Source organism: Oncorhynchus mykiss, chromosome 28 (genome assembly GCF_013265735.2).
Source record: "Oncorhynchus mykiss isolate Arlee chromosome 28, USDA_OmykA_1.1, whole genome shotgun sequence".
Taxonomy (NCBI): Eukaryota; Metazoa; Chordata; class Actinopteri; order Salmoniformes; family Salmonidae; genus Oncorhynchus; species Oncorhynchus mykiss.
This window is the reverse complement of record NC_048592.1, coordinates 13,955,515-13,971,887: the sequence shown is the minus strand read 5'-3', so window position 1 is coordinate 13,971,887 and position 16,373 is coordinate 13,955,515. Positions and strand designations below refer to the sequence as shown.

At 40.4% G+C, this 16,373-nt stretch overlaps 1 protein-coding gene across 1 annotated transcript in view; it reads left to right on the top strand.

Moving 5' to 3' along the window:
* Positions 1-2,040: 2,040 nt before the first annotated feature.
* The window catches only part of sntg1 (syntrophin, gamma 1), a 58,538-nt gene continuing 44,205 nt past the window's right edge, over positions 2,041-16,373 (top strand). The window contains exon 1 of the mRNA XM_021589231.2: positions 2,041-2,759. The gene's annotated coding sequence lies outside the window, so the exon portion shown is untranslated. The remainder of the gene's footprint in view (positions 2,760-16,373) is intronic.

Below are 16,373 nucleotides of genomic sequence, written 5' to 3'. Positions count from 1 at the left end.
TACAGCAGGCAGCAGTAAAGAGCTGTAAATACTCCCTATCAGGTGCATGGGAGGAGTCTCCCAAGACTAATTTACATGTCAGGCGTCTTCAAACCAATTAAAACCACGTATGTGTGTAATGGGCGGAGTCAAGACCCACCCTCTTGGTGGACAGGTGTATTTGTGTGTGGAGTGGGGTGATTTGTGGACTAGTGGTGGTGGTGGCGATGGTGTTTGAGTTTGTAGCTGGAGACAGCTGTGAAATAAGGATGCATACCAGTGCAATCAGCGGAATGTGCAGGTTGTTGGTAATGAGCGTTGTGTGCTGCATAGCTCAGAAGGCATGAAAGTCGATAGCCTGTTCAATGGCATGGAGGACTAATTTAATGAGGGATATAATTGTAAAAACACATCTGCATGGTATTAAATGATATTGCTTCCTATGTGCTACACAGCATACACACATGTTTGATTATTTATTGATGAATACCCTTTCCCCAATCCAGCGACATGTAATATAAAAGGGGGATAGTGGAAACCACCTCCATTACTGTTCACATTGTCACTGAATGGGATTGTCCTCAACGAAGCTTCCTCTGATGTCAGCGTGAATGCAGGTAGTAAATCATACATTTCCTTGTCAATAATCCAATAAAGTATTCGTCCTTCAAATGTCAATCTAACTAGTTGGCTTTCAAGGTCAGTCTGAACAGCATAATTACATTTACCTCTGTCTGCTGAGCCTGCTGAGCGGAGCCTGCAAAGGAGAAGGAAATGTATCACTTTACGCCCCCTTGTGTCCAGTTAACTCTTCGCAATGGCATTATATGGCAAAATTAATGAAACAAAGGATGAATTTGAATAGTTCCCATAATAAGATTGGCACATTTTTGAATATTATTGTGTTGCTAACTTAAAGTTAATTGTGAACTGGTTATCTTATCTTCAAAACCTAACTGGAGACAATAAATAATGTCCTTCTTTCCTGGCTAAATTATAAGGGTATCTGGGGTTTGAATGTTAGTGTTGTGTTGTACTTTCTGTTATATTGGTTTTTCGAAATAAACAACAAACAAAAAACACAAAGTAAATGTGCGTAAGTTTTCCACGGTGAGAAAGCATCAATGTTTCACAAAGATAGTCTGTGTGCACTAACTGAAATTTTGGATGAGCTATACCGCACTTAAAACACACCTTTATTGTGAAAACACAAGTCAATACTACAGCTTTCCGCATCTAAATCAACATGGATACCCAATATATAGGGGTTACTCACAAGGTACAGTGCCTTGCAAAACGATTCATCCCCCTTTGGTGTAAATTCCACATTGTAGGGCAGCAGAATAGGAAAAATGCCAAGGGGGTGAATACTTTTGCAAGCCACTGTAGTACTGCATAGGGATTTGATGCTGAAGCAGATGGGTGTGCATCGTCTTTAATCTAATCAGGTCATGTCCAGGGCAGCAAAGTGTTCATTTGGTGAAATGTTCTATAAATAAGATCAACAATCATTAGAAAATCACCTGAAACGACAATAACTAATTGGTGAAAAGAGGATAAAATGCCTGTGAGATGAATTCATGACGAAGAAGCCTTATGTGGTGCAAGTGTTAATAGCATTCAAATTCATTTATTTATTTATTTTATTTTATTTGGTTATTTAACCTTTATTTAACTCTTTTATAAGGGCCATTTTATCTCTCAGGTCTATGATGCTCAAATTGGTCCCACTTTAATCAACTGTGTATAAAATTGGTAGTTAAGATGGTAATTCAATGCACTTACAAAGGGGAATGCAATTATTAAAGTCCTATGTAGCAACTTAATGTTATTACAATGACAGAGTTACTACACAGGTATAAGAGCAACTTCATGTAAAGTGTTAGACTTTGGGACAGTGTGTTGTGTAGAAAAAAGACACTATTTCAATCATATACATATGTAGACCTACTCTCTTTATGGCTATACATAGCTCTGATTGTAATACACCTGCAACTGGAAAACCTGCACAGCTGCTCACCCAATAAGGGCTGCAGGGTAGAGGATCTTACGGCACTGAACCCAGCTGTCTGTTAATGTATTGAGGAGCTGAAACTGGGTTCCCTGATCTGATGTGAGATACACATTGAACTGGCTCCTTTGAATCTCCTTTTGCGGTAATTTTCTTCAGGACGCATTCCCCAACCAACCCATACCGCAGTGCTCGCCGATAATTGTCTTTTAAAGCGCTCCTTGGACCGGACATTTTGCTTGTACTTATCTTAGGCTATGTGCATAATTGATTTTCTTAATCAACGGTGAACGTACATTCACAGTAATTTCCCCATTGGGAGAAATGTGAGTGGTCCGTGAGTAAAATTAACAACTGAATCGATTGACGTGAGTTAAAACAAATCGCATGCGATTTTTAGCCAGTCATTTTGGCACCAGGGCGCATGGTAAGGGAAAATGTGAAACTGTATCTATCCCATGCCTTGCTGGCGACGACTGTCGAAGGAAAGGATGCCCTGTCTCGTTTCTGCTGGAGAAATATGGAGAGAAAAAATACACGTTTTTCGTGTAGCCTAGGCTAAGTGTGGGATGCTTAGCGGTTTCGCACACTGCCTCCGTGTGTGGATATCGTGGGCGACGGTGGCACAAGGATAGGTAGGCTACGATTTCTAATATATTTTTTAGATTCACATAGATTCTTTAGAATCTGCAGCCTTGACAGTCAGCAGGGATTGATGTAAGGGGCCGACTGGATCCAATATCATCACCACCTGTTACCAGAAAATCAGGTAAGCTATATATAAATATTCCAAGTCAACTTCTCGATTTATATTGTATAATACAATGTAATTTGCATTTAAGATGGTAATTCACTGTAGTGGGATATAGCCCACTAGTATATGAGACAATATAATGTATTAATTGTACCTTTAAAAACGTTCACTTTTATTAAAAACGCCATTTGTAGACTTATCACTTTCATAAAGCCTAATTCAGAAGCCAGTAGGCTATGCTCTTCATGATCTATCTAATATCTAATAGGTAGCCTAAGAATCTATGATCATTGGCTCTCACATATGCGTAATGTAGCCTACGAAGGGGAACCGTTCATTCAGATTATGATAGAAAACCCATTAAGTGTAAAACATGAGAGGAATTTATGTTGCAACATGCAGTAGCCTCTTTTGCCGTCTGACGTGTCCAAATGTATAGGCACACGCAGTTCCTTCAGCTAGTGCCGTGTCAGTCCTCTTTCTATCCACAATGACGTTAAACAAGGTTGAAGTGCAAGGCTATACACTGCCCATATTATCGACATGGTCAGTTTAGTATGATATAGACTTGTAGATGATGGAATTCTGCTGCCACGGTAAGGCAGTTTCTGGTATTAATCGTATTCCAATGATTTACCTGGTTGCACAGCCTATTGATTGTTCGTCTTCTGGAGCTAATAATGTGGAATACGTGCAATACCAGCCTGGCGTAATATATCACCAGCCCAATGGCAACCAAACTATAGTCTCTATTCTGGTTTTAATACTTTTTAGGAAGGTATATAGATTTACTTGAAAGCCCCTCCTGAATATTTTATTATCTATTATGAATATATATTTAACATTTCCACTCTTCTTACAGTAATGTTTGTTAAAGTAAAGACAAATCAACTCAATAACTTGAGGGGTCAGTTGGTGTATGCCTTATAATCATTTGGTGGGTGATTATATTTGTGCTATTTCACACATGTACAAGTCCATATGAATACATACAGCATGTGTTAATTAGAAATGTATTTTTTGTTGTTGCATATCCCAATTCTCTTTGAGACACCCTCAGAAAGTGGGGCAACAGCCAGGGATAGCCATTATCAACAGTGATCCTGGAGCAATTAGGGTTAAGTGCCTTGCTTATGGGCCCCATCTACAGATTTTTCACCTTGTCAGCTCAGGGATTTGAACTAGTGACCTTCTGGTTACTGGCCCAAAACTCTAGCTGCTAGGCTACCCGACGTCCATTGTGCTACCATCCATTGGCTTTAAGATGGAGGTTAAAACCTAGCTAGATTTGATTGACACACTCTTAATTTGTATTCAATGTAAGCTGCTTGCTGAGCTCAATCAAACCATAGGATAGGCTATACCTGTTAGGTCTGTATCATGGCCTTATCATCAATATGCTGTAATTCTTACAAATTCTTCAGAAAGGATTACGGAGCAGTCTAGGTCAATGGTCAAAGGTAGCAATTTGGTTGATGTACAGTATAGTGTCAGATCCTTGTTCCTATGGAATGAAAAGGTGGTGACATGTCATTGACATGTTTATGTTCTGACTATACCCCCTCTCCCCATACAGCTTTGATACTATAAATCAAAGATCTCTTTGTCAAGAACATCAGGCTTGAGGGAAATTGGCCAATAGGGTACTGTGACCAGGTATCAACCAGGCATGACTCTCCTGTCTACAGTGTCACATTGTAATGCCATGAAGTACACTCATAGAAAAATAGATGCCAAATAGAACCCAATAGGGTTCTTCAGCTTGTCCCCATAGGGGAACCCTTTTCGGTGCTAGGTAGAACCTTCTGTAAGTGGTTCTTCATAGAATCCTCAAAGAAGGGTTCTATACCTAGAACCCTCCATGAATGGTTCTAATGTGCTATAACACTTTTATCTTATGTTGTTACTTTCAAATTAAACTATTTTTGACAATACATAACGTATATCATGAAGCATTTCTTTGAGAGCCTAGTTATACCCTAACACCGTGGTCTGAAACTCCTGCTTTACTGGCCACATCAGGCCTGCTAGTCACATTATGCATGCTTGCAAAGTGATGTGTAATTCCTATTGGAATCCAGACAAAGTAAGGATATCTAACAATTGTCACTTTTAGTCAACTGCAACCTGCATTCAGAATGACTGCCAGGGTAGGGAAAATTAATTCATTAAAGAGACTACATAAATCATATAAACTGGAACAACCATCTCAGTAACAGGTGCAATAAATCAAAATATTAACACATTTAAATTATTTATCTTTGTGTAGCATAATCAACCAATCAAAAAGTACCTTCAGAAAGTATTCACACCCGAGGCCTACCGAGTGGCACAGTGGTCTAAGGCACTGCATTGCAGTGCTTGAAGCATCACAACATACCTGGGTTCAATTGCTGGCTGTGACCGGGACACCCATGAGGCGGTGCACAATGGTTAGGGGAGGGTTTGGCCTGCTGGGATTTCCTTGTCCCATCGTGTACTTCAGCTGGATGGTGTTTCCTCTGACACATTGGTGCGGCTGGCTTCCAGGTTGTGTGGTTTGGCAGGGTCATGTTTTGGAGGATGCATGGATCTTGACCTTCGCCTCTCCCGAGTCCGTAGGGGAGTTGCAGCGATGGGACAAGACTGTAACTACCAATTGGATATCACGGAAAAAGTTTTTTTTCCACATTTTGTTGTGTTACAGCCTGATTTTAATATTGATTAAATTGAGATTTCTTTATCACTAGCCCACATATGTATTTCGTCTTGACTCTGTCTCGGAGAGTGGGGACTTGGAATTTCTTTCAGAGACCAGAGGAGTACAAAAGTCATAATTATCCTTTTCCATTCAGCCAGCCCATAAAACCGCTTCGCAAGGCCAAATATATACACTCTTTTCTTGAAACATGAATATCTTAACAGCATTTATAACTATTATACACATGTTTGCACAGTGGCGAACCTATAGGCCTTGAGTGTGTGAGACAGGTTTGTGATTCTGAAAGGACAGCAACTGTAATACCAGCGCATTCATATAGGAGAGTGCACCTTTTGTAAAACACAAAGGGCCAGTTGTGAAGTGTAGGGTATACGCAGGCAAGCCATATACCCAGCATTTTTTCAGTGGCCATTGCATATACTCACTTCTTAACCCCTACTGATGCATATCAAAGTAGTGTAGTGGAGGTATACGACTTATCAATTAATAGAAAGATCAAGCACAAAGTAGCCTACACAAACGCAAAGCACGTGAAATATATGCACATGCACGCCGCACACATAGTCTAGTTTCAGCGGGCAGCAAGAGTGTGCAGTTCTCAACTGGTTTTGGCATGGAGTAGCTCACAGAAGAATGACATCGGTAGCCGGTAGGGTAGGAAAGACATTTCAACAGTAACAAACAGATTTTTCATACAGGGAGCCTTTCCTTCGCTTAGGCTGGCTGTTTGGGAACTTTTGGGCAAAATTAGAGTATACCCATTTCTCCAGGTACCACTACACCACTGCATAGGACCGATGGAAAGACAGCAGTCACACACAGCATGATGTTAAAGGATAAGCAGTTCATCAACTCTGACATAATAAGCCAGTAGGTCCCAATCATAAGAATAGAAAAACAGAACCATTAAGTATTACCCAATCGAAATGTACAACTATTACTTCCCATTGTAAAAAAAACAATTCACGTTTAGCACACAAAGTAAACGATGACCTAAAGTTTAAAGTGGGACTGACTTTGCCACCACAAACCGATGCTGGCACTAAGACTGCACTCAATGCTCAATGAGCTGTATTGATCAGCTATGAAAAGCCAACTGACATTTACTCCTGAGGTGCTGACCTGTTGCACCCTCTACAACCACTGTGATTATTATTATTTGACCCTGCTGGTCATCTTTGAACGTTTGAACATCTTGTCCATGTACTGTTATAATTTCCACCCAGCACAGCCAGAAGAGGACTGGCCACCCTTCAGAGCCACTTTTTCCTAGCCACTGTGCTTCTACATCTGCATTACTTGCTGTTTCAACACCATAGTGCCCACAAAGCTCATCACTAAGTTAAGGACCCTGGGACTAAACACCTCCCTCTGCAACTGGATCCTAGACTTCCAGACGGACCGCCCCCAGGTGGTAAGGGTAGGTAACTACACATCCGCCATGCTGATCCTCAACACAGGGGCCCCTAAGGGGTGCGTGCTCAGTCCCGTCCTGTACTCTCTGCTCACCCACGACTGCATGCCCAGACACGATTCCAACACCATCATTAAGTTTGTCGATGACACAATAGTAGTAGGCCTGATCACCGACAACGATGAGACAGCCTATAGGGCCGTGTGGTGCCAGGATAACAACCTCTCCCTCAACGTGATCAAGACAAAGGAGATGATTGTGGACTACAGGAATAGGAGGACTGAGCATGCCCACATTCTCATTGTCAGGGCTGTAGTGGAGCATGTTAAGAGCTTCAAGTTCCTTGGAGTCCACATCACCAACAAACTATCATGTTCCAAACACACTAAGACAGTTGTAAAGAGGGCACGACAAAGCCTATTCCACCCCAGGAGACTGAAAAGATTTGGCATGGGTCCTCAGATCCTCAAAAAGTTCTACAGCTGCACCATCGAGAGCATCACTGTATGGCAACTGCTCCTCCTCTGACAGCAAAGGCACTACAGAGGGTAGTGCGTACAGCCTGGTACATCACTTGGGCCAAGCTTCCTGCCATCCAGGACCTCTATACCAGGCGGTGTCAGAGGAAGGCCCAAAAATTGTCAAAGACTCCAGCCACACTAGTCATAGACTGTTCTCATAGCCTATAGTTTTTTTTGGGCATGTTGTATTAATTGTGATAGGCTCATGTTTTACTGGTCAGGTACCCCCACTATTTATTTTACTGGGATGATGTACCGGACCGTACTGCCTTACTACTACTAGTAGTAGGCCTATTAGTAGTAGTAGTTGTAGGAGTAGTAGTAGCTGCCTACCTGTTGATTAACTGGGAAGTTTCTGTTTATCTTCTTCACCTTTAAAATCAAACATTAAACTCATTGCCACATAATACACAAAGATTACATTACATTTGGTAGCACTTAATTTTATAGTCCAGAGACTATTATTTATGTTGCGTATTTAATACTATGGAAATAGTAACCTCTTACTCACTGGTTAGTTTCACTGAAACACCATTTGTTGGCTGTATAACATTTCATTAAGTATCATCATACCAGTATAATATGCTCCTCTTTGAGAAGCACACACACTCAGTCTCTCTCTCTCTCTCTCTCTCTCTCTCTCTCTCTCTCTCTCTGTGTGTGTGTGTGTGTGTGTGTGTGTGTGTGTGTACGGTCCTATAGGATTTAGCTCGCTTTGCACTTCACACTTGTTTTAGAGAGTTGTCCACCAGTTGGTTCCACATCTCTTTAACATTCAATTCATACGTTTGTTTTCGATTTCACTTTGGTGTTTTGATTCAACAATGTAACTGTTGAAAGTTTGAGGAAAAAAGTCTGTAGAGCTAGAAAGCGAATAATTGATGTGGGGAAGAGGATACCTCGTCAGTTGCACAAATGAATGCATTTAACCAAACCCCTCTGACTCAAAGGGGTGCAGGTGGCTGGCTTAATAGATATCATCTGTGCCTGGGGAGCAATTGTTGGGGGTTAACTTCCTTGCTCAAATTTTTCCACTTTACTGGCTCGGGGGATTTGAAGCGGCAACCTTTCAGTTACTGGCCCAATGCTCTTAACTGCTAGGCTACAAGATTATTTGATAATGTCAAATATTTATTCATGCTGATTTGCAAACTACTGATGTTTTCATGTCTGCTAAATTGTGCCAAATGAAAGCCAATTCCACTGTGAAAAGACAAATGAGAAGCACTGATCCTGATGTTGCCCTTTAGCTATGGCTGCTGCGCTGCCTCTGAAGGAAAGATGAAGAGGGTATAGAAAGGCTGGATGTCATGGTGAGGATGTGGCCATGCACATCTTCATCCCAATTTACTGTAGTCCCAGAACTGAGCGGGGGAAAGAGGAAGACTATGTCAAACCTCATATTTCAGTACACTCTGGAGAGGGACTGTTTGGTCGTCCATCCATCTGTATGAATTGTCCCAGATGTTGACTGGATTTCACTGTGGAGGTATGCTATAAGGGTTTGTGTGATGAATACACAGTAGCGCAAAGAGATTTTACTGTAGATGCTTCAGTCAATCATTCAGTCAGTGTACCTCAGAGTGTTATCTCTCTGTTTTCTGCAGAGTCACTGTTGTGCAAAAATAAAATATAGTTGCTGTAGTCCTCTGGCCCAGGCAGTGCAGAGCGATGAGTATTCAAGTCAATCCTCACCAACTCTCATAACACAAAACACACAACACTCATTTAATATGCTTAACTGATGTAGTGGTCTCTGACTCAGAATACTCTGGAAGAAATTCTACTATTGTTGTTGATTCTGAGTCATCTAAAATGTCAGTACCATGGCTGGTCTAAGGTTGGGCGGTATACCGTATTTTACTATATACCGTTAATATATATACCGTTGGTTTGTCAAATGTGATACACCGTGTGTAACATCCATCATCTCTCTCCACATAGACCTAGCCCTGCCCCTGTCACTCAATGAGTACATTTGTTGTTGCTCGACCACAAGACACTTGCGTTCAGTCTGCATGGTCATGCAACAATGTTGGTGACAATGATGCTGTTTCCACTTTGCTTCGTAATATAAACCCACAAGTGTTCTATAATTACACTATTCGTTTGTTTCTGACATCTGCAAACAGCTAGTTTGTCTTTTCTTAACAAGTTGTGGCTAAATCGTGTTAGCTCTAATGCTAATCGCTAGTTTGTGTTACCGCTAATGCCAATCGCTAGTTAGCTGGCTAGCTAGCTAGCTAATAAATGTAATCCGTCAGAGCAAACGTAGCTAGCTATACAGCCTGATACCAGTGATGGTGTAAGCCTAAATCATGTTGTTTGTGCAACAGTATCTTCTAATAGCAAAGAAAAAACATTTAATATACCCAAATATTATAGGTTCCCCTAGGAAACACCCACCAAGACTTTGGTTCCTACCATGTCAAAATAACTCCTCCCTGGCATTTTCATATGTTGTCATGTCAAACACTGTATTCAAGGTGCCCACTATTATATTCTAACTATAGAATTCGAATAATCATTCTATTTCCATGATTCCAACAGTTTCCCCACGTGGTTTTATCTAAATTGCTAGTCAAATCGTAATTGTAACATTTGGTTAAAAATAAGGCCTAGATTTTTTTGCCCATATCGTGCAGCCCTACGTGGCAGTGTGTAAATGATCTCAAATGAGTGCAGGAAATGCAGAAATGGATGAAAATGTAGAAAATGTTTTGGGGTTGAAGTTTAATTCAACAGTATAAAACAATCAGAATGGAGAAAGACACATTGAAATCTGTTAGAATTCATGTGTTACCACACTAGGGTCATGCACTAGTTCTAATGCAAATGAACAATTTGTAATATTCAAAAACATAAAATAATGTCAATTACCATACTGTCAAAAAAAGTTAAATAAAATATTTTGCCCATATTGCCCAGCCCTAGCTGGTCTGCAATCTCTCTCTTTCTGTTTAACAATTTGTTTAGCATGTAAGATACAAAAGGTAGCAACAAACGAGGCATGGACTTAAAGATTAGCTAGCATATCTCTGCCATAAACTGCATGGAAGTCTGGTGCTATTATTTTTTGCGATTGGAGAGGGGACTGTGGATCGGTCTCTGTCTGTCCGTATGTACGTTAGTTTGTACTTTAATCTCACATGATATCTCAGACAGCACTAACCCAGTTTTGACGAAACTTGGGTGAATGATGTGTCTTGCCGTCGAGATCCGGCATTTACAAAATTACACTGATTAGCCCAAGGGGGGCGATGCATCATTTGTCGGGGCGCACAATTAGCCCAGCGTCGTCCGGGTTTGGCCTGTGTAGGCCATCATTGTTAATAAGAATTTGTTCTTAACTGACTGACCAAGTTAAATTTTTTTTATTTATTTTAGAACTGGCCCGATTTTGACGATACTTGGGTGAATGTTGCGTCTTGCCATAGAGTTCCGGAATTTACAAACAAGAGATTGAAAATGAAAACTTTGAAAGGTCATGCCCCTCACCCCGTTTGACCAAAAGTCATGAAATCTGGTACACAGGTCCCTCTCCTCACAAGGAACACATTTCCCTCAAGGACGCATAAGGTTTGCCATGATTAATTTGTGAAAAACATTTAAAAGGCTACTCTTCTGGCACCGAATGACCGATCTGCACCAAACTTGATATGTGGCATTTATGGACAAAGGTTTCGCAACACAATATTTTCCAGACTAGCACCTAAAACATGGCTGCACTGACCAATAAACATTGACCAATAAACATTCAGGTAGGTGTGGTCTGGCATATAAATGAATATAAATCAGTAAAGGATATTCGTATTCTAATACAATTTGGTACACATGTTGCAAACAGTGTCAAGACTCAACATATGCAAGAACATTCATATCAACCACACAGTGGTGCTATAATGGGCACATGTTTATATCTCTTGATCTGTTTGACTCAGAGTGCTGAAATTTGGCACACATGCTCAGGGATATGAGTCTAAATAACCCACGCAATATCTCAGACACTACTGCCCCGATTTTGATGAAACTTTGGTGAATGATGTGTCTTGCCATAGAGATGCGGCATTTACAAAATTACACTGATTAGCCCAAGGGGGGCGATGCATCATTTGTCGGGGACGACATGTTTACTGTTGTCTTGTTTCTTAATTACCTTTGTGCTGTTTTGCAACTTAAAAATATAAATAATTTTCAGCTGTGTTTTGTGGGAATGAGTTAAAATGCACAAGGTTTGGTTAGGTTTGGTTTGGCTCAAATTAGTCATGTATTTTAGAAAATACAAGTTCTAATGTTTGTTTATTACAGACAGTAAGTAATGACTTTATCATTTGCCTTAGAAGGGCAATTTTGTCAGATATATATTAGACGCCAGGTAAATGCCACACAGGGTCTTGAATCGTTGTTTGGTGACTGTTAATAGCTGCAGATGTGAAATATGTTTTCCAATTTGTCATGAAATTGCAAAATCTCTAGGAGTAGCCAACGATTTGGGAACAACTCCACATACTTACACAATTCATCTGGAATAAATGTACAAAAGGAGAGTTCTGTCAGATTTCTCTCAAACTGAAGTGAGGAGTAATAAGAATACCTTCTCCTTTGTAGGCTAAATACTATTATTTATTGTAATATATATATTATTTTGGTGCATTATTTCTGGTGCTATTTATCCTTCAGACACTATGCCACCAGTCTACGAATTGCTTTACAGTACAACCATTACCCTTAGCAATTTCAAGTCTTTTGATGATTTCACCCCCCCCCCCTCCCCTCCCCTCCCCACCCTCCCCCCATAGATACAGTCTGTTTTAGAAAAAATAATAGGCAATGTCCTCTGACAGTGGAAAGCTGTTTCTATCAGGCCGATGCTTACTGCAATACACTTGGGTTATTTATCTTTCATGTCTGCGTATCCTCACAGCATGGTATTATATCCACCCCCCAAAGCTCCCTCATGTAGGACTAGCTTGTTACACTGCTATATATGGCTGCTACTTGATTTTTATGTTGTACTTCATGTTATTTTTCTCCGAAATTAACAATTCATTATACGAGGCACTGTAATGTACATGGATAACTATGAGTTAAATGAATGCATTAATGTTAATTGAGACAACCGTGTCCGATTATCTGCTTCACTTCACTCAAGCCATTAACTTATATATTGGTATATTATCCTCTGTTCTTAATACAACACAATCAATTCATTTCAATTAAGAAACTCACTGGAGAAAAAATATTAAACCCACCAGGGGGTAAACAGTTGAACTCTAAACAATCAGTTACACCTCTTTAAAACCACAATCCAGAGTTAGTGTTTAAGCCCAGCCACTTGGTTTGGTATATTTCTGAGGATTGGGGCTGGGGAAACGTAAGCAGAACTCTCAAATTCATTAACAGAGCCATGGACGCAAGGACCGACAGTCCATGAGTTTGTCATAAAAGCTTTTAAAAACATGTTGAAGCTATAAATTGTATGTTTACACAACTGTATATCCCCACAACACAATATTTGGTCATAATTATCCATTCCTGGTTATTCTGCTCTTTAATGGGGCAGCACCAGTTTGAGAAATGCTCCTTTTGGATTTAAGTTGACACCCACCGGATAGTTCTAGGCTGTGCCATGCCAAAAACCATTCATCACAATCAAGAAGGTCAGGAAGCGGGTCCATAAATGTGTCCGTCACTAATTTACCTCTGCTCCCTCACTCTTACTGCTGAATGGACCTGGCCTGAATAGACCAGGTATAAACGGTACAGTGAAATGCTTACTTGCAAGCTCTCCTCAACAATGCAGTACAAATATCAATATCAATAATAATCAAAGTCAAATAAAAAATATAACAAGTAATTAAAAAATGGTATACATAGTTGTATACACAATATAGTATACACGTAGTAGTATACACAATAGGATATACAGTATAAAGTATGAAGTAATAAAGTCAATAGTGTCTTGGTTGAGCAGTTGAATAAAAAGTATATAAATAGTACAGCAGCGTTGACAGTGTGTGTATGTATGTATGTATGTATGTATGTATGAATGTGTGTGTGTGTGTGTGTGTGTGTGTGTGTGTGTGTGTTTGTGTGTGTGTGTGTGTGTGTGTGTTTGCGTGCGTGCGTGTGTGTGTGTGTGTGTGATGTAGAGTTGAATGTGTGCCAATAGTCTCTAAGGTGCAGATGAATTGCAGGTCTGAGCAGTCATTTAAAACATTTTTTTGTCATTTAGCAGACGATCTAATCCATAGCGATTTACAGTTAGTATGATCAGATGATGTGAGAGAATGTGTTCAACTCACAATCACTCAGCATCAACATGGAAAAAGGGCCAGTCCTCACACAGACTGTTGTGGCTCAGGTATTAGCTAACTTCTAATCTCAAGAAGTAATGACAATGTCTTCCTCTTACCTATCCACTCCTTATAAGATTGACAGAATAAGGAAAGCTACCGGGGGTAATGCTGGGAGAGGTTTGACAGTCCCTTTATACAAATGACAAGAACTCAGGACCTAGCAGAATACACAAAGCCATCACACACTCACAGCCAAGCATAGACCTACTGTACAGTGCCTTGCGAAAGTATTCGGCCCCCTTGAACTTTGCGACCTTTTGCCACATTTCAGGCTTCAAACATAAAGATATAAAACTGTATTTTTTTGTGAAGAATCAACAACAAGTGGGACACAATCATGAAGTGGAACGACATTTATTGGATATTTCAAACTTTTTTAACAAATCAAAAAACTGAAAAATTGGGCGTGCAAAATTATTCAGCCCCTTTACTTTCAGTGCAGCAAACTCTCTCCAGAAGTTCAGTGAGGATCTCTGAATGATCCAATGTTGACCTAAATGACTAATGATGATAAATACAATCCACCTGTGTGTAATCAAGTCTCTGTATAAATGCACCTGCACTGTGATAGTCTCAGAGGTCCATGAAGAACAAGGAACACACCAGGCAGGTCCGAGATACTGTTGTGAAGAAGTTTAAAGCCGGATTTGGATACAAAAAGATTTCCCAAGCTTTAAACATCCCAAGGAGCACTGTGCAAGCGATAATATTGAAATGGAAGGAGTATCAGACCACTGCAAATCTACCAAGACCTGGCCGTCCCTCTAAACTTTCAGCTCAAACAAGGAGAAGACTGATCAGAGATGCAGCCAAGAGGCCCATGATCACTCTGGATGAACTGCAGAGATCTACAGCTGAGGTGGGAGACTCTGTCCATAGGACAACAATCAGTCATATATTGCACAAATCTCGCCTTTATGGAAGAGTGGCAAGAGAAAGCCATTTCTTAAAGATATCCATAAAAAGTGTTGTTTAAAGTTTGCCACAAGCCACCTGGGAGACACACCAAACATGTGGAAGAAGGTGCTCTGGTCAGATGAAACCAAAATTGAACTTTTTGGCAACAATGCAAAACGTTATGTTTGGCGTAAAAGCAACACAGCTCATCACTCTGAACACACCATCCCCACTGTCAAACATGGTGGTGGCAGCATCATGGTTTGGGCCTGCTTTTCTTCAGCAGGGACAGGGAAGATGGTTAAAATTGATGGGAAGATGGATGGAGCCAAATACAGGACCATTCTGGAAGAAAACCTGATGGATTCTGCAAAAGACCTGAGACTGGGACGGAGATTTGTCTTCCAACAAGACAATGATCCAAAACATAAAGCAAAATCTACAATGGAATGGTTCAAAAATAAACATATCCAGGTGTTAGAATGGCCAAGTCAAAGTCCAGACCTGAATCCAATCGAGAATCTGTGGAAAGAACTGAAAACTGCTGTTCACAAATGCTCTCCATCCAACCTCACTGAGCTCGAGCTGTTTTGCAAGGAGGAATGGGAAAAAATGTCAGTCTCTCGATGTGCAAAACTGATAGAGACATACCCCAAGCGACTTAGCGCTGTAATCGCAGCAAAAGGTGGCGCTACAAAGCATTAACTTAAGGGGGCTGAATAATTTTGCACGCCCAATTTTTAAGTTTTTGATTTGTTAAAAAAGTTTGAAATATCCAATAAATGTCGTTCCACTTCATGATTGTGTCCCACTTGTTGTTGATTCTTCACAAAAAAATACAGTTTTATATCTTTATGTTTGAAGCCTGAAATGTGGCAAAAGGTCGCAAAGTTCAAGGGGGCCGAATACTTTCGCAAGGCACTGTAGATTGATTTCTCTAAATTAACCAAGTTCTGCTTCCATAAGACTACTAAAGCTTAAGCCTACAACTATTATATCCACCTCCCTTAGATTCAGGTCACTTCACCAATGTAGCCAGTAGGCTAAATGGCTGGTCTATTCCTCGAGGGGCGACACCGGCTGTCTTCAGGTCCTATGCAAGGCGTTGTCTCCATCAGCCAACATCTTCCAAGCGAATTAAGCGTTTTAACTCCTCTCTACTCTATGCAAACTTTCCCCTGCTATTGTTTCAAAGCCAATAGTGCCATTCGAGAGAAACACTGTGCAATAAATTGGTTTCGGGAGAAATATCTGATAGCGTGCCTGTAAGTTGCGCTGACTCAACTTAAATTGTACAAAAGGTTCAGCTCAGTGTATCTTACTCGGATTCACGCAGTGAAGTCAACTGCTTGCCCTTGTCAGTATGTTCTTGAGGGCACCTGCTGGAAGCAGGCCTACGTTTGTCTTCCAACAGACAATACATATGGTATGTAAAACAATTCCTATTTTAGATGAACATTTTAGGACTTAGAAGGTCAGATGTAGACATTCATTGTTAAAGATGATCTAAAATGGTGTCAGTAGACATCACTCAATCAGTTGGCAGGCTCCAGATGGAATGCTACAGTATTGAGAGACATTCCAAAGTCTATGTTTTAAATAAAGGTTTTTAAATTGTTCATTTAGTATAGTCTTGGATGCAGAGGGAAAATATTTACATAACATGATGAGGTATAGTTTCAAATGTGAATGAAGCGAGTGAAAAAGTCTTAAAACAATGATCACAGAGGCAGCTTG